At 49.5% G+C, this 18,823-nt stretch overlaps 1 protein-coding gene across 1 annotated transcript in view; it reads right to left on the reverse strand.

Annotated features, from left to right (window-relative positions):
- SRC (SRC proto-oncogene, non-receptor tyrosine kinase) overlaps positions 1-18,823 on the reverse strand; it is a 51,217-nt gene that overhangs the window by 20,793 nt on the left and 11,601 nt on the right. The window contains exons 2-3 of the mRNA XM_047853035.1: positions 12,627-12,697; positions 306-503 (exon numbers count right to left, since the gene is read on the reverse strand). The gene's annotated coding sequence lies outside the window, so the exon portion shown is untranslated. The remainder of the gene's footprint in view (positions 1-305; positions 504-12,626; positions 12,698-18,823) is intronic.

Consider the following 18,823-nt stretch of genomic DNA (forward strand, 5'->3'; position numbering starts at 1 on the left):
GATGCTCTTCCCTGACCACTTCACCAGAATAACTCAGGCCTCCTTCAGTCCTCAGCTTAAAAGTCACCCCCCTTGGGAAGTTTTCTCTAAATCCTTTCTGGCCTAAGTCCTCCTGGCTTTTGTACCTCTCCTTGATAACATGGTATCCAGAAAAAAAAAAACAAGTTGAAAACTTCCCAATGATGCCCACAGCCCCGCCACCCTCTTTTGCCTCCTACCTCCCAACACACAGATCCTGGCCGGCCTCAGCTCCCAGTGAGCCTGGTCTTCCCACCCATCGTGCCCACGCCCCCCTCCTCCCTCACCTTGGCAGCCCTGGTGGGTCACCGCCTCACCCGGTGGAAGGCAGGGGCTGTCCCAGAGGATCTGGGAGGCAGCCTGAGGTCTCAGCACGAACACCAGGTGTGGAGTCAGGGGGCTCGGACGAGAGGCTCTGCTCCACTTCTCCCCGCTATGTGACCCTAAGCAACTCACTTCCCCTCTTTGGGCCTCAGCGTCTTCATCTGCAAAACAGGGATAAAGCAGACTTTTCAGGGCTGTTGGGAGGACACGATTAGAAAGAGAAATCACCACGGCTCTGGCTCTTGGGTCTTAATTTATCAGGCTCTGACTGAAAGTTCCAACGTTAAGGACTTCCCAGACCTGAAACAGCCTTCGGCCTTCCCAAAGCATCTTATGAGCATGAGAAGGGCAGGGTTTGGCACGGTGGTTAAGGATGGGCTCTGGAGCCAGACTGCCCAGACTCAGATCCCACCTTTGCCCCTAATCCGCCGTGTGACCTCAGGCAAGTGACTTAACCTCTCTGGGCCCTGTTTCTTCATCTGGAAACAATGGGGTCATCCAGCTCCGTGGCAACCGAATGCTCCTGCCGGGGACATAGCAGGTCACCCTGCCACATCAGCTCTTACCGACATCGTGCGATTCTGGACACACCGACAAGGTGGGTTCTGAATATTCTCCAGGGAATGCGGCAGTCCCTGCAATCAGTCCAGAATTTCCTCTGGGAACCCATGGATGGGGAAAAGTGCTCTCCTTGACTGGCCGAGGCCTTAGGCAAGACGGCTGGCCCTGAACAAGCCCAGCTCTGAACGCTCTCCTCCCTGTGTGAACCTCAGCCAGCTCCTGCACCCCCTGGGCCTTGGGCTGACTGGCCACACGAGGTGGGCGTGGCCACCAGATCAGAGGGGGACATCCAGATCAGAGAATGTGAGGCTGGGGAGGCCCTGAGGAGATCTGCTCAATAGCCCAAGGGATCACCTGGGCCTCCTGAGGGACAGGCCAACAGGCCTGGGGACAAAGAAGACCAATTTCTATGGCAACCCAGTCCACTTCGGTCACATCAGCACTCATAGAGCTGGTGTCCCGTGGGCCCCACTGACCCAGTTACCCACAGCCCGGGCTTGCTGGAGGCCGGGCCCCGCCCACTGCACTCCCTACCCAATGGCTCCCTGATATAGCATTCACAGCGCTGACTGAGCAGCAGGGGCTATGCTAGTCTACAGAGGGACACAGAGATGACCTGGCCAGGCCTGTGTCAGAGGACATTTGTTTGTGGGACTTTCAGGGGATATAAAAATTATAAAAATATATTTTTTAAAAATATTTTTTTTGGGGGGCGCCTGGGTGGCGCAGTCGGTTAAGTGTCTGACTTCAGCCAGGTCACGATCTCGCGGTCCGTGAGTTTGAGCCCCGCGTCAGGCTCTGGGCTGATGGCTCAGAGCCTGGAGCCTGTTTCCGATTCTGTGTCTCCCTCTCTCTCTGCCCCTCCCCCGTTCATGCTCTGACTCTCTCTGTCCCAAAAATAAATAAACGTTGAAAAAAAAAAATTTTTTTTTAATATTTTTTTTTTTTAAATAGAGCACTTTCTAGGAGGCTGAACTTTCTTCAGAATGAACTAAATGGTGAAGGGTGAGCCCCCTGTCCCTGGAGGTAATCAAGGACAGGAGAAAGAGTGGTCAATGTGCTGTGGAGGAAGAGGGAGAGCCAGGCCTAGACCAGGGCCAGCACTCTCCTGGCACCAAGAAAATGCACGTGCCCTCTTGGGAGGGTACAAGGAGAAGAAAAGACAGCTCCTGGTCCCAATCTCTTATACTGACCAAGACCACTCCTCCCAGGGCAGGAGAAAAAGTACAAGAGGGCCTCAAAACCAGCTACGGTGGCCTGGCCTCTGCTTGCAATGTTTGTTGGTTTGTGGAGTTTCTGTTCTATTTGTTTTGTTGGTCTTTGTGGTTAAATCTGATTATACAAGTAACACGTGTTTGTGGACAGGCAGGCGTGTGGAGGTTAAGAGCTAGAGTACTAGAGTGTTTGAATCCCAGCCCTACCATCCCAGCATGGGACCGGGGCCTCAGTCTCCTCCTCTGGCAGTCAGGCAGTAAAACGGTGCCCACATGACAGGGCTCTTGAGAGAGTCAGTGAGGAAAGCACATAGCACATGCTCAGGACAGAGCGGCACTTTGCCAGCCTTGCCCCTAGAACACAATCGCCTGGGCGTGACACTGTGTTTCCTTCAGGCATCATGGGAATGTATGACTGTAAACAAAATTGGGCTCCATCTAGTGCCCTTGTCTAAGCTCCCTGCGGGCAGGACTGGGTCATATCCATCTGCACCTGCCCCGTGGCCAGGACAGACCTGGTACCTACTAATTGTTCTGGAAATATGTGCAGAATAGACAAAAGACTAAATGAGCATAGACATGGTTTGCATCCTGCTTTGTTCCTGTCACGTCATGTTGTGGAGACCAAGTGTTGTTCCCGGATATTCAAACACTCCCAGGGCCTGGACCTTAGACAGACCCTGCTCCAAGCAGTTTGCAAATATTCATTCATGAAATCCTCATAATCTAGAAGGCAGATACTAATAGTTTTCCTATTTTACCGAGGAAGAAACTGAGGCACAGAGAAATTGAGGAACGTATCTGAGGTCACACGGCGAGGGGGAAAGGGGACAGGGAACCACACTGGACAGGCAGGGATCAGGGGCTTGCTCATGGGGTCTACTGGGGGATCTCGTGGCCCTACCTCCTTGCCCTCGGGACCTCTCTCACGTGGAATAGTCAGATGCCCTTGGTGGATGGGGCACGAGCAGATAAGGCAGCTCCATTCCCAGAGAAAGCCAGAGGTTTCTGGCTTCAACAAAGCAGAATGTGCTCAAGGAAGGACAGGCACATTTAGGGTGGGGTCTAGTCCCCTGCAGGGCTGCTGCCGGGGGCTATGTGACCTCAGGAGACACCACCCTCCCAGACCCCCGGGGCTCCTTTCTTGAGGCAGGATGCTGTCTCAGGGCCTTTTGGTTCTGGGGCCCAAACGCCAAGTCACCATGAGTTGCCCATTCGAGAGGAGCCAACCCCACATCTCTTCCGCCACTTGGACACTCTGAGATACAGATAGACCCTTGTGGGGCCAAGGGGAAGTGGCGAGGCCTCTGTACTGGGGGGTGCCTGAGGTTCCCAGAGGAAGGAGGCCCCTTTCCTCTGGGGAGCCGCTCCTAACCTCAGCCTCCTGACCACAGTCTCCAGACTGAGGGCTTATGCACGGGAGGTGCCGGGAAGCAGGCCTGCAATGCTTGCCCCTCTCCGCCCCAGCCCTTCATGCCCCAGGGGCCCCAGGCTGACTTGGCGTCTCCCCTCAAGGCTGTAGCCCCAGCCCCGTGTCACCTGTCACCGTCTCCGCTCTGGCTCTCCCACCTCCCCAAATCTTCCTCACATGTATGCCTCCCCCAACCCTCTCTCCATTCCCTCAGCCAGGCACCCGTCTGCCTGGGCCCGGATGCAGGAGTCTGGCCCTCCGTGCACCCTCCTCCCTGTAGCCAGAGGCGTCCCTGTAAACCGCACAGAGAGCGGGGGCCTCCTCTGCTTAGCACTCTCCGTGGAAAACCGGAAATGACCTGCGTGCTCGGGAGAGAGGGGCTGGATAAAGAAACGATGGTCTGTTCATGGAGTGGACAGCCGTGCAGCTGATCAAACAGAACGAGAGCTCAGTGTGGCCTGAGGAGATGCGCTGTGAAGAGAGGAAGCTGCCAGCGCAGAACGTCCTCTGGGCCTCTCGCGACCTCAGTTTCCACAATTGGAAAATGAGGACAATAACGCTACCAAAGTCGTGGGGTCAGTGGGAAGAGTAAATGAGCCTGTGCTCACCACGCACACATAGCACACGTATGTGCAATGATTTCTGTGAAGGAAACTAGCATGTGCGTAAGTGTGTCTATGAGAGCACGTGCTATAGAGCTGTAGAGAAAGTTCTGGAAGGATTCCAAATTCTTCACAGTGTTTCGTCCAAAAGATGTGGGATGGGGAGGGGAAAATCCCTTTTTTACTGTACGTATCTGCTGTATCACTTGACATTTAGAAATTACCTTGTCAAAAACTGTCTTTTAATGAGACTTAAAAAAAACAACAACACTGAAGAGTTTCCCACCACTCCCCTCTGGATGAAGCCGAATCCCCTCTCCCATGGCCCCCCTGCTGGAGGGCACCACACTCTCCCCCCTCGCCCCTCCCCAGGCACACAGATGTTTACAACATCCAGAAGAGGCTGGGGAGTAAACTGTGGTCCGGTCACGGCATACCCACCCCTTCATTCCCTACTCTGAAGAGAGTCACCTCCACTATTGTCAGGGCAAAAGGAGGCCAGGGGATTAGGAGTTGAGAGTGAGGAATCCAGTCAGGCCTGGGTTCAAATCCTGCCTCTACTACTTACTAGCTACATCTTCTTGGGCAAGTCACATCGCCCCTCAGTTTCTTTAAAATGGGGATAATAATAAGCCTAACATCTGAGAATTAAAGAGAGAGCCCATGTGCCAGGCGCAGAATAAATGCTCAACAAACAGCACCCAATGTTGTTCGCTGTCGTTGTTATCATTACCGGGGATGAGAGGAACACGAGAGGAGGCGGCAGTCAGGTGGCCAGGCCTTGAATGCCACACACAGCGCTGGGAACTTTACAGGCAGCGGATGCCCCGTTGTCCTGACAGAACAATGAAGTAGGGGCTCCAACGGTGCCCACTTGACAGGCAGAACCAAGGTTCAAAGAAGCTAAACCTTGCCCGAGGCCGTGCAGCAAGTGAGGGCAATGGGGTTGACGTGCTCGAAGTCCAGGAGAGTGACATACGGCGTGCTGTGCGGGCAGCCCTCACCGCCCCAGGCGCACCTACCCCTCCACCACCTCCGCCTCCCTGACACAGAGGCAACACAGGGGTCAGAGGCCAACCTCTGGTATCATCGTCCATAACTCTGGACGCTCCTGGGAAGCGGAAGCATCACAAAAATATAAGCCTGGAGCCAGAGCGCCAGGTTCAGATGCCGCCTTGCCGCGTCCTAGTCATGCAGCCTCAAGGGAGCCTCAGTCTACCCCTTCTCAAAAATGGGAATCCGCACAACTGTTCCCACACAGCTAGCCTCGTTGTGAGAAAACATGAGGTAATGCTTAATAGTGCCTCGCAGATAGGAAATGCTCAATAAACACCAGCTATCATCATCATTACTACGGAAAACCTTTTTTAGATCCTTGCTATCTTTTGTAATCACTCCTCCAATGAGGCAAAGGCTTCCCAGATTCCTACTACGTGCCAAGCTCTGTGCACGGCCCTAGAGGGATTGTCTGGCGGAGTTCCTCAGGAGCCCAGGCCTAGAAAAGCCACTTCACGGGGAAAGAGTCCAGAAAAGACAAGTGTGTCCACGAGTTAACCTTGCTCTGAGATCCTTGCCAATCCAATGAGCTAAGAACAAGAAATGGAAGTAATAAAGGGGAATTAGAAAAGAGAAGACAAGTATCATCATTTGCAGATGTTACCCGTGTAGATCTGGGAAATCCAAGAGAATCTGCTGCAAAACCACTAAACAAAAAGCAAATTCAGTGGAAGGAAATTAAAAGCTAATACCTCCAAATCCACAATGTATCTATATACCAATGGCGATCAGAAAATAAAATCAGGGTGCCTGGGTGGCTCAGTTGGTAGGCATCCAACTCTTGATCTCGGCTCAGGTCATGAACTCACAGTTGATCGAGCCCCACATCGGGCTGTGTGCTGACAGCTCAGAGGCTGGAGCCTGCTTCGGATTCTGTGTCTCCCTCTCTCTCTGCCCCTCCCTAGCTTGCACTCTCTCTCTGTCTCTCTCAAAAATAAATAAACACTAAAAAAAAAATTTTTTTTAAACTGTATGATATCAGCACAAAAACAAACAAATCAATGGAACAGAATAGAGGGTCCAAAAATTGTTTCCAAACATACAGGGATTTAACACATAACAAAGGTGGCATTTCATGCCCGTATAAAAAAAGGTACATTATTTTTAAGATAGAGCTGAGATCAATGACCTGCCGTCAGGAAACGAATTAAAGTCAGATTTCGAACCTACTCCATATGCCTATAAATCCCAGATCGATCAGATTTAAACCACTCAAAATAAAACCATGAATCTCTCAAACGGAAAGCAGAGAATAAATTTTCTAATCTCAGAACGAGAAAAACATTTCTTAACATGGCACAAAACCTAAAAATCATTTTTTTAAGTTTATTTATTTATTTTGAGAGAGAGAGAGACAGCACAAGTCGGAGACAGGCAGAGAGAGACAGAAGGAGGGAGGGAGGGAGGGAGGGAGGGAGGGAGGGAGGGGGAGGGAGAGAGAGAGAGAGAGAGAGAGAGAGAGAGAGAATTCCAAGCAGGCTCTGCACCACTGACACAAAGCCTGATACGGGGCTTTAACTCACAAACCATGAGATCATGACCTGAGCCAAGATCAAGAGTCGGCCGCTCAACAAACTGAGCGACCCAGAGACCCCAAACCTAAAAGTCATTTTTAAAATGATAAATCTATCAGGGCACCTGGGTGGCTCAGTAGGTTAAGCATCTGACTTCACCTCAGGTCAGGACGTCACAAGTTCATGGGTTCGAGCCCTATGTCGGGTTCTGTGCTGACAGCTCAGAGCCTGGAGCCTGCTTCGGATTCAGTGTCTCCCTCTCTCTCTGCCCCTCCCCCGCTTACGTGTGCTCTCACTCTCTCTCAAAAACAAGTAAACATTAAAAAAAATGATAAATCTATCTACATAAAAACCTACAATGTCTGCATGGCTCAATAAATATCATAAACAAATTCAAAAGGCAAATAACACACTAAGGAAAATATTTGTAACTCATATGATAGACAAGGGTTTACCCCTCAATACATAATGAGCTCCCACAAAATAAGAAAAATAACCACAGATGGTTTACGGCAAGCCAAACAGCTCTTCAACATATGACAAGATGTTCAGCCTCATTTATAAGAGAAATGTAAATCAGGGACGCCTGTGTGGCTCAGTCAGTTGAGCATCTGACTCTTGATTTCAGCTCAGGTCATGATCTCATGCTTTGTGGGTTTGAGCCCCATGTCAGGCTCCACACTGTCAGCACAGAGCCTGCCTGGGATTCTCTGTCTTCCTCTCTCTCTGCTCCTCCCCTGCTCACACTCTAAATTTCTTTCTCTCTCTCTCTCTCTCAAAATAAACAAATAAACTTTTTAAAAAATATATATTAATGCAAATTAAAACTACACAAGCTCCCTGACCACAGCAGAATATACATTCTTCTCAAGTGCACAGAACATTCTCTGGGACAGACCATGTTCTAAGCCTCAATAAATTTAAACGGAGTGAAGTCATACAAACTACGTTTCCATTCACAATAGAATGAATTAAGAAATCAGTAACAGAAATTACAAATATGTAAAAATTAATACCTTCCTCAGTAACCAATGAGTCAAAGAAATCATCAAAACAATAGAAAATACTTTGAGGTGAATAAACATGATGACACCACATATCAAAATGCATGGGATGCAATAAAGTAGAACTTGAAGGGAGATTTGTAAGTATAAATACCTATATTAAAAAAGAAGAAAAAAAAATAAATTAAAAAGAGGAAAGGGATGTCTGGGTGGCTCAGAGAGTTGAGCATCCAATTCTTGATTTTGGCTCAGGTCATGATCCCAGGGTCATGGGATCAAGCCCCACATCAGCATGGAGCCTGTTTAAGACTCACTCTCTCTCTCTCTCTCTCTCTCTCTCTCTCAAATTAAAAAAAAAAAAAAGACAGAAAATCTCAAGCCAATAACCTAACCTTCCACCTTAACACAACAGAAAAGAAAAGCAAACCCTAAAGCAAGTAAAAGAAAGGAAATAAAGATTAGGACAGAAATTAATGGCACAGAAAATAAAAACAACAGAGAAAACCAACAAAACCAAAAGTTGGTTCTTTGAAAAGATTGACAAAATTGACAAACCTTTAGCTAGACTGAACAAGAAAATCAGAGAGAAGACTCAAATGACTAAAAACAGGAATGAAAGAGAGGATAATACCACAGACCTTATAGAAATAAAGCAAGGTTATAACGGGAAGCTATGAATGCTATTCCAACAAATAACATAACTTGGATGAAACTGACAAACTCCTTAAAAAAAACTAAAACTAATAAATAGAAAATTGGAATAAAGCTAAAACTAGGAAAAAGAGATTAAATTAGTAATTTAAAAACTTCTCACAAATACAGACCCAGACCCAGTTGGCTTCACTGGTGAATTCTATCAAACATTTAAAGAAGAATTAATACCAAGGATTCACTAGGAACACCACCCAACTCATTCTATGAAGCCAATATTACCCTAATACCAAAACCAGACAAAGACATCATTAAAAACCAAAAAAGGAGAAATCTACAGACTGCTATATCTTATGAATATAAGATACAAAAATCTTTAATAAAATACTAGCAAACTGGATTCGACAACATATAAAAAGAATTATACATCATGACCAAGTGAGATTTACTCCAAGAATACGAGACTGGTTTAACTTCCTGAAAATCGACTAATACCATACCAATAGAATAAAGGACAAAAACCACACCATAACCTCAATAGATGCAGAAAAGGCATTTGACAAAATCCAATACCCTTTCATGACAAAAACCTCAACAAATTCCCTGGAAGGGAATCTGATAAAGGGCACCTATGAAAAATTCATATTCAACATCATACTTAATGGTGTTGAGTACTGCTCCGGAATGAGATAAGGATGCCCACTCTTACAACTTCTCTTTAACACTGCACTGGAAGTTCCAGCCAGGGCAGTCGAGAAGAAGATGAAATAAAAGGCATCCAGATTGGACAGGAAAAAGTAAAGCTCACCCTGTTTGCAGATGATATGATCTTGTATACAGAAATTCCTAAGGATTCCACTAAAAAATGATCAGAATTAATAAACAAATTCACCGAGGTTACAAAGTACAAGATCAATATATAAAAAATAAATTCTATTTCTATACGCTAATGAACAGTCCAAAAAGAAAATTAAGAAAACAATTTACAATATCAAAAGAATATTTAGGAATAAGAATAGCCAAAGAAGTGCAAAATTCAAAAATTATTGAAAGAAATTAAAGAAAATCTAAATAAATGGAAAGACATCCCATGTTCATGGATTGGAAGACTAAACATTGCTAAAATGGTAATATTCCCCAAATTGATCTACAGAGTCAACACAATCCCTATCAAAATCCCTGCTATCTTCTTTGCAAAAATTGACAAATTGGTCCCAAAATTCATATGGAAAGTCAAGGGACCCAGAATAGCCAAAACAATCTTGAAAAAGAAAAACAAAGCTTGAGGGCTCATTCATTTCAATTTCAGAGCTTGTAGAAAAGCTCCAGTAATCAAGACACCATGGGGCCCCTGGCTGGCTTACTCAGTACAACATGGGACTCTTGATCTCAGGATGGTGAGTTCAAGCCCCACAGTGGAGGTAGAGATTACTTAAAAAAAAAAACAAACTTTTTTTTTTTTTTTCTAAAAAGACACCATGGTACTGGCATAAGGACAGATGTATACATCAATGGGACTGAATTGAGGGACAGAAATAAACCCTCACATTTACAGTCAAAGGAGTTTGGACAAGCATATGCCAACACCACACAATGGAGATAAAACAGTCTTTTCAACAAATGTTACAGGAAAAACTGGATAGACACATGCAAAAGAAGGAAACTGGACACCTTCCTCAGACCCTACACTAAAAATTCAATTCAAATGGATTGAATTGAAAAATTCAATTCAAAATGGATCACGAGGGGAGCCTGGGTGGCTCAGTTAGTTAAATGCCAGACTTCAGCTTAGGTGATAATCTCATGGTTCATGGGTTCGAGCCCTGTGTTGGGCTCTTGCAAGCTCAGAGCCTGGAGCCTGCTTCAGATTCTTTGTTTCCCTCTCTCTCTGCCCCTACCCACCCCCCCACCCACCATCTCAAAAATAAATAAACATTAAAAATTTTTTTTAATTAAAAAAATTAAAAATGGATTGCAGGGGCGCCTGGGTGGCGCAGTCGGTTAAGCGTCCGACTTCGGCCAGGTCACAATCTCGCGGTCCGGGAGTTCGAGCCCCGCGTCAGGCTCTGGGCAGATGGCTCAGAGCCTGGAGCCTGTTTCTGATTCTGTGTCGCCCTCTCTCTCTGCCCCTCCCCCGTTCATGCTCTGTCTCTCTCTGTCCCAAAAATAAATAAACGTTGAAAAAAAAATTAAAATAAAAATGGATTGCAAACCTAAATATGAAAGGTAAAACTGAAAAAATTCTTATAAGAAAATATAGGTATAAATTTTATGACCTTGGTTTCTTAGATATGACACCCAGGGCAGAAGCAACAAAAGAAAAAATGGATAAACTGGACATCATCAAAATTTAAAACCTTTGTGTCCAAAAGACACCATCAAGGAGATAAAAAGAATTCACAGAATGGGAAAAAATATTTGCAAACCATATAGATGATAAGAGATCTGCATCTAGAATATATAGAGAACTTCTATAACTCAACAACAAAAAGACAAACAACCCAATTAAAAAATGGGCAAAGGATTTGAACGGATATTTCTCCAAAGAAGATCTACAAATGGCCAATAACTGCATGAAAAGATGCTCAATATCATTAATCATTAAGGACATGCAAATCAAAACTACAATGGGCCACCACTTCAAACCCATTAGGAAGGCCATAATTAAAAAGACAGACAACAGCCAGCTTTTGGCAAGGATGTGAAGAAATTGGAAACCTCACACACTGCTGCTAAGACTGTGCAATGGTGTCGCTGTTTTGGAAGACAGCCTGGCATTTCCTCAAAAGGTTAAACACAGAGTTACCATATGATCCAGAAGGTCTGCTCTTAGGTATATACCCAAAGAAGAGAAAACATTCACATGAAAACGTGTACATGAATATTCATAACAGCATTATTCATAATAGCCAAAAAGTGGGAACAACCGTATGTCCATCGGTTGATGAATGGACCAAAAAAAAAAAAAAAACGTGGTACTGTATCCAGACAATGGAGTATTATTTGGCAAGAAAAAGGAATGAAGTTCTGATAACATGTTATAACATGGAGGAATCTTGAAGACATGATGCTAAGTGAAAGAAGCCAGACATGAAAGACCATGTATTGTATGATTCCATTTATATAAAAGGTCTAGACTAGGCAAATCTATAGAAACAGGAAGATTTGTTGTTGTCTGGGGCTAGGGGAGAAACGTTTGAGGAGAGTGGGGAGTGACTAATGGGCACACAGTTTCTTTCTGGGGTAATAAAAATGTTCTAGGGGCACCTGGGTGACTCAGTCAGTTAAGGGTCTAATTCTTGGTTTCAGTTCAGATCATGATCTCACACTTCATGAGTTTGAGCCCTGCGTCGGGCCCTGCACTGCCAGTGCAGAGCCTGCTTGGGATCCTCTCTGTCTCTGTCTCTCTCTCTCTCTCTCTCTCTCTCTCTCTCTCTCAAAAATGAATAAATAAACTTTAAAACAAGAAAAAAGAAAAAAGTTCTAAAATTCATTGTGGTAATAGTTACACAACTCTGTGAATATACTAAAAGCCATTACATTGTACGTTTTAAATGGGTGAATTGTTTGGTCTGTGAATCATATCTCAATAAAGCTGTGATATTAAAAAAAAAAAAAAAAAGCAAACAAACACTAGCAGAGGCCACTGTTCAACTGTCGGATTGGCCAAGACCCTGAAATTCTATAGCAACCCGCACTGGTGGGGGGGTCAGAGGGTGTGGTGTGAGGGTGCATGATCATAACCTCTGGCAATCTCCATCAAAATTGCAACCCCACATGCTCCCCGACCCTGCAGTTTGGGATTAATCCTAGAGGAACCCTCGCACATGAATATGAAGTGTATGATGGAGGATATTCATTGCAGAACTGTCTATAATAAGCAAAAGGCTGGAAACAACCAAAATACTCTTCGCCAATGAAATAAAGCACGGTCTCCATCCACACAGTGAATGCTGGAACACTATTCAACCATGAAAAAGAGAGCAGTACCACAAATGATCCTCAAGGTACACGTGAAGAAAAAACAGGTGTGGAACAGGATATACCACATGTTACAATGTGTTTGTGTTTGTTTTCTAACATACATGCTTGTATACGTCTGCCTCTCCCTAAAAGGACACGCCAGAAACCCCTCCCAGTGCCTGCCTTGGGCAAGGAAATGTGGCTGCAGAGAGGCTTTACCCTGTCTTCCTTTGTACTGTTTGAATTATTTTTTGCTGTGTGTGTGTTAATGGTTTTCCTTTTGTTTTTAAGAAAAAACACAGTCTTACCTGGTTTCAAATCCTGGTGCGCTCTCTCTCATAGCTGGGAAAGTCACTTCACTTCTCTGAGCTTCTGTGATCTGCAAGGGGAGGGATAATAATAATGTCTACCTTCAAGGTTGTTGTGGAGGATGAAATAAGACAACCCTTGCGCAAGGCTCCCCCCTGTGCCTGGTGCCTCGTCCTCGTTGTTTATGAATACGTTACTATGTACACGAGTTGGATGATAACGGGTCTCCATCCACATCTCTGAGCAGAGAGCCTCAGACCAAGTGTGCAGAGCACCAGCAACCCTCTCTGACTGGGAGAAGCCGGGAGAGGCAGCATCTGAGAAGGGACTTCAAGGATGAGGAATTCTACAAGCAGAGATGACTAGGGCCGGTGTTCCTGCCAAAGGGAGCCATTCACACAAAGACCTGGAAATAGGAGAGCCCTGGGTATTCACTCAATCGTCGTGCATTGGTCGGCTTCTTCAACAAAGCTTAGCTGAGCACCTGCTATGCGCCAGGCACTGAAGAGTGAAAGACAAAAGCCAAGTAGCTAGACCAGCCAAAGGAGGAATTATAGAGAGTACAGTGATGGGGACAAGAAGGGGCTGAGGCAGAGCCTCACCCACATCCAACTGCTCAAGAGAACGGACCAAGAAAAGGAGGCTCAGAGAGGGATAGGGGCTGCCCAAGATCACACAGCACATTCTCAACTTCTGAAAAGAGCCTCTCAGCTCTGCCCTCTCACTCGTCCCATGGGCCCAAAGAAGAAAATGCCCGCGGGGCCCTCCTGACGTGCACTCATCAGAAGGGAGACACAGTGCCATCCAAACTGGGGGCCCCACAAAAAAGGAGGGACAACTGATTCTCCAATGCTAACAACAGCTTGTTAATGGGCAGAGAGACTCCTGTACGGCTCGGGCACCTGGCCAAGTAGGACACCACATGCATGAGTCCAGATGAACCTACTGCGGCCCTGTATGGTCAGCTCCGTTTTGCAGATGAGAAAACTGAGGCACAGAGAGGTCAAGTTGCTTGCCTAAGGTCACAGCGCTCATAAGAGACAGCATCAGCAAGTAGACTTGAACTGTCTAGGCTCTGCAGCCTCCTGTCCCAGGGCCCACCCCCCAAGGGAGCCACCAGCAGGGCCTAGATCAGCAGTCACAACCCCCCTCGGAAGGGCAAGGTGAGAGCTCTTCTCAGCCAGTCCAGGAGTGTCTCCTGATAACAGTGGCCCAATCAGGGGCAGGATGAATGGGTGGGTGGTGGAGGCTGTGTCAGGAACGTGTTGGCAGAGAGGAGGGAGGAGGGTGGAAGTGGGGGGGGAGGGAAACAGCCCGCTGGCAGCCATCAGTCCTGCCTCTGGAAAAAGGGGACCAGAAAGTCCCCAGCAGGCACCTGCCTGACCCAAGTGGGCTACAGCATCGTGGTTAGGGGGGGCCCTGCTGCAGCCCATGGGAGGACTCTGGGTAAATTGACCGAAGACTCCCTCAGTACCATGGAGATGCCACGGTCACCCCCAGGTAGTCGCACAGGCAAGTGAGCTAACCACTCAGAGCCCTGAGCACACAGGCCATGCTTAATAAACGGGGCCCTTCCTATTAGGAACATGACTGTTTCCATTATTGCTTAGCTCTCTGGTTCTCACCAGGCCCCATCTATGCAGGGACAGTCAGTCCCCTCTTTTAGAGGAGGGGACAGAGGAAGGCTCAGAGAAGCCAAGTCAGGGCCCAGGACACCATCCAAGACAAAAGAGGGTCAGCTGGGGATCCTGGCTCTCCTGGCCCTGGGCTGTTGTCAGCCCCTCTCTCCAAGGCCACTGGTCCCAGCTGGACTCTTGTAGGTAAGTCCACATAACGGGGACGAAGCAGGGCTCCCTGGCCAGTCATTTTCCATAAGGGGAAATGGAAGCCAGGACAGGGAGAGTGGCTGATCTAAGGCCACACAGCCCAAGGACCACTTACAGAGGGAACAACTGACCCCTCTGAGCCTCCAAGGCTGGGTCCCCAACTGATGCCCCCTCCCTCCTCACAACAGCCCCATAGGGCAAGTGCCACAAGCACTGGCCTGTCCCCAGAGGAGGAAGCTGAGGCCGGGGCAGCACGGCGAGGATGCCAGTCCAACGCTCCCATTTCACAGATGGGGGCTGAATTCCTCTCCTGTCTCCCCTACGCACCACCCCCCCTCCACTAGAACAGAAGCTCCCTCCTACCCCCAGGCTGGGATCTTCACCTGATTCCTTTTTTCCTTCACACTCTCAAAGCAATTACCTGTCATACTGGGGTGTTTTCCTACAAGTGGTTTCAGAACATGGAAAGGACCCTGGCTTCAGAGTGGGGGAATATGAACAATGACAGTAGTAACAGCTAGTATTTACTTAGGACCTACTGTGTGTCATTCTTAACTGAAGCACAGACAGATTAAATGATGTGACTAAAATCTCACCTCTTAGCAGCCGATTGGCAAGTCCCTTCCTCTCTGAGCTTCTCCCTAAAGGGAAGGACCCAAGGAAGGAGCCTATGGTGGGGGTCTTCTTGGTCGGGTCTAGGGCCACCTCGGCTCCCTCTCCAGAACTCCATGCCACCAGCTGCTCCACTGCAGGCTGGCAGGGTGGAATGGGGCATGCTGATGGCCACGCGCTTCCCCCTCACATCCTCCCACCTAGGGTTCATGCTACCCCTTCAAATGCTCCCAAGAGCCCTGAAGTGAGCCATGGCCACACTCACGTCACACATGAGAACATAAAGTCTCCAGGAAGTTGCCCAGCCAGGAAATGGAGACCCAGGTGCCAACCCAGATCTGAGTGATACCAAAGCCCATTCTCTCTCCACTGGACCAATAAGGAGGCAGGCAAGGGAAGGGCAGTCTAGGAGGTTGGCACAGCATGTGCAAAGGCTTTGAGGCAGGAAGGTCAGATGTGCAGGGGGTTATTGAGTGAGAGGTCTGAACTGTGTGGGTCCCAGCTTAACCAGGCCACTGCTCGTCTTTGGCCCAGGCCCGAGGAGGTCTGAAGGAGGCCCCGAGAGGATCTATCCAGCAACCTAGATCAGAAGGTCCTGAAACACTGAGAGGCCACGAAGGTTTTCTCAGGCCCCTGAGGGTGTAGAGAAGGGCAAAGTAAGGTTACTGAGCCTTCATCCCACAGTAACCCTGGCAAAGCACAGTCATCTCGAACTCTAGAGGGCTAGAGGGGCAAGAGGGGGCCTAAACCATGGTGGACTTCCCAGAGGAGGGGACATCCCAGCTGAGGTCTGAAGGCTGGGCAGTGTGTGAAAAGAGGGAGGGGAAGTATGATCCAGGCAGAAGGGACTGCTTGGGAAGGCCCAAAGGGAGTGTAAGATCAGTGTAAACCATGTAGCCTCAGTCTCCCCAACAGCAAAATGGGGGGAAAGACAAGCACACAGTGGGTGGCTCCATCTTTCCCACGCCCACTTCCCACCATCCCCCTCCACCAAGGCCTGAGAGGGAGGTCACTGGAAGGGGGCTACTGGTCCTCCTGCCCATTGGAGCCTCCCGGGGCCGGTGAGGGCGGCGGGCTTAGAAGGTCTCACCCACCCTATACCCTACTGTAGCCTCTACCCCAGAGTCGAGGCCAAGCGGCCTTTGCCAGCAGGTGGGCAGGCTCATAGGCCAGGGGGTCACAGCCCTGGTGTCAGGGAGGCTTTGTGAGACATCCCCATTCACAGACCAAGAGCTGAGACTCTGGAGGGGCACCCGGCCCCAGGTCATACGGCGAGGCGGGGCCGGCCCCTGGATGAGGGTGTGGGCACTGGGACTGAAGAGAAGATTCTCAAGGCACCAGGCCCAATACAGGCAGGTCTCAGGGACCCACAGCCAGGTACCACCTGGCTGAGAGCGGAAGGCCTCCATCAGAAGCACCGTGTGACCTCAGGCAAGTCACACCCCCACCTCGGGGCTCAGTATCTGCACCCGAACAGAGACCCTGGCATGCCAAGGATTCCTTAGCAGATACCATTCCCGATCCCAACCTTCCATCCCACCCCACCGCCACCCCATGCCACTGAGATAACAAGCCTCTCCGAGGTCATCTCTCCCTGGGCTCCCAGCTGCCCCACCCCCACTGGCTGATGGGTGATGGCTGATGGGCTTGGGGGGACAACCGCCAGCCAGCAGCCTCTGCCCACTGCCTTCAGGGGCTCACAGTGTTCGCTGTTCCCTGCCAGCAACCCTGCCAGCAACCCTGCCTCTCTGCTCCGGGAACACACAGTGCCCCCCTCCTCCCCACCCACACCCATGCAGGAACTCCCTCCAGGGACACTGGTGGGCAGGAGCACCTGGTGGCCTGGCCCTGCCACACGGTCAGCCCTGAGTTCCACCCCCCTCCTCCAATCTCCAAGCCCACACACAGGTGGCCTGTCCCCGATGTGTGACCTCAGGAAGTCCAGTCCTCCATTTACTTATGCACGACATGATGCCTCTGGCAGACCTCTGAGGGAGGGAGCATCTGAGCCTGAGGCTGGGGACAGTAGTCAGCAAGATGGCTTCAAAGCTCCTACCTGCTGCTCACAGGATCGAGGCCTGCTGCGTTCTCTTTCCTCCCTACCCCCCGACCCTCCCTTTAACTTGTAATCACCCCCTAGCCTTCAGACTCTGCACATGCTGTCACCTCCCCAAAGCTATACCACCTGCCTCCCTTGAGACTTCACAAACTCCAGTGCAAGGAGGGAGGGAGGAAGGGAAGGATGGATGGGTCCTACCCAGGGCCCCATATGATGAAGATGTACAGGCCTCGGCCCTGGGTCTGTGGAGTCCCACAGCCTATACCCCGACCACTGCTCTCTCCTGCCCCTGCCTGGCGTGTCCCTGTGGCAGAGCTTCTGACCCCCCTGACTTACACAGGGCCGTGCGCAAGTCTGAGACAACTCCAGGCCCCAAGCCGCACCCGGCACGGGCCCAGGCACAGAACAGGTAGCAGAGGATGTTTGCTGAGTGAGCAAGAAGTGAGGGAAGAGTGAGCCAGGGGCCATCCATAGGCCAAAGCAGCCACAACATGTCTGGTCCCATGTTCGTGGTGCAAACACGCTCGGGGCGGGCAGGCCTCAAACCGGCTCTGCCAGTGTGGCCAGGGAGGGGCAAGGCGCCGCAGGCTTGTACCGGCACCAGCAGAGAGAGGCGGGTGTGCTGCTGGGGACAGGACCTGCAGCCCGGTGAGGGCAAAGCCTAAGTGGACCACAGAGCCCACTAATCCCAGCCCCAGAGAGACAGAACTATTCCAGCCCCTGTAGCTCTGGGGTTTCTTCCTGGGCAGAAAGGGGACCCCTTTCTAGACCCCAGGCCCTGACCTGCCCTGTAGAGTGCAGGATCCCTTCCCGCTAGGATTTGTCTACACCTGTCCACAGCCTAGAAGCCCTAGAGGGAAGGAGAAGGCCCGGAAGCGGGCGGCGCGGGAGCAGGGCAAGGCGGCAGGCCACCTGGTGTAAAACCCTGCTCTGTCCCAAGCTGTTTCATGGCCAGTTTCCCGGTGTGGCAAGTGGTGTTGGGCATGGATCCCGGGGACTTTCAATCCCCTGGTGCTGAGTTATCTAGAAGACATCACTTGGCAACTCCCGCCCTGCCCCCAAAGCCCCGCTCTGTGGGTGGATGTAGCCAGAGGCCAGACTTACACACATGTCCTTACTCCCCACAGAAACAATAATAAAAATACCTGCTGATTACTGAATGTGTATTGTATGCCAGGCATCAGGCTTGGCACTTGACATGCATTGTTTTATCTGGTCCTCCCAAAGCTGCTGTGAGGGCCAGCCCCCAACAGAGGAAACTGAGGTCCGGCTCACATGGCCAGTGAGAGTCTAGGCTCCTGACCCCACCCCTGACCCTGAGGTCACACTGAGCAGCCTCCATATCTCCAAGACAGTTCAGGGCAGAAAAAAAAAAAATCTCAGGTACACCCAGAAATCTTTAGCTGGAAGTGGTGGGGGGAGGCAAGGTCCATAGACCACAAACCCATAGATCCCCTGAGTCCCGAGAGACCAAACCCCAACCCTGCCCTGCTGTGTACCCTAGGCTATGGAGGTCCCACTCTTGGCCTCAGTTTTCTCGTCTGTAAAACGGGTAGGGTCCTGCCAGTTTCACCTAAGGCGTACAGTTGTTTAGAGCCACGGCAACTGGAGGGCTTAGTCCAGTCCTTAGGACAAGGTGAAGAAGCCACTGGGACTCCGTGCCTCCAGATGGGCTGGGGAGAGGGAACAAACATAAACC

Source organism: Prionailurus viverrinus, chromosome A3 (assembly GCF_022837055.1).
Source record: "Prionailurus viverrinus isolate Anna chromosome A3, UM_Priviv_1.0, whole genome shotgun sequence".
NCBI classification, from domain to species: Eukaryota; Metazoa; Chordata; class Mammalia; order Carnivora; family Felidae; genus Prionailurus; species Prionailurus viverrinus.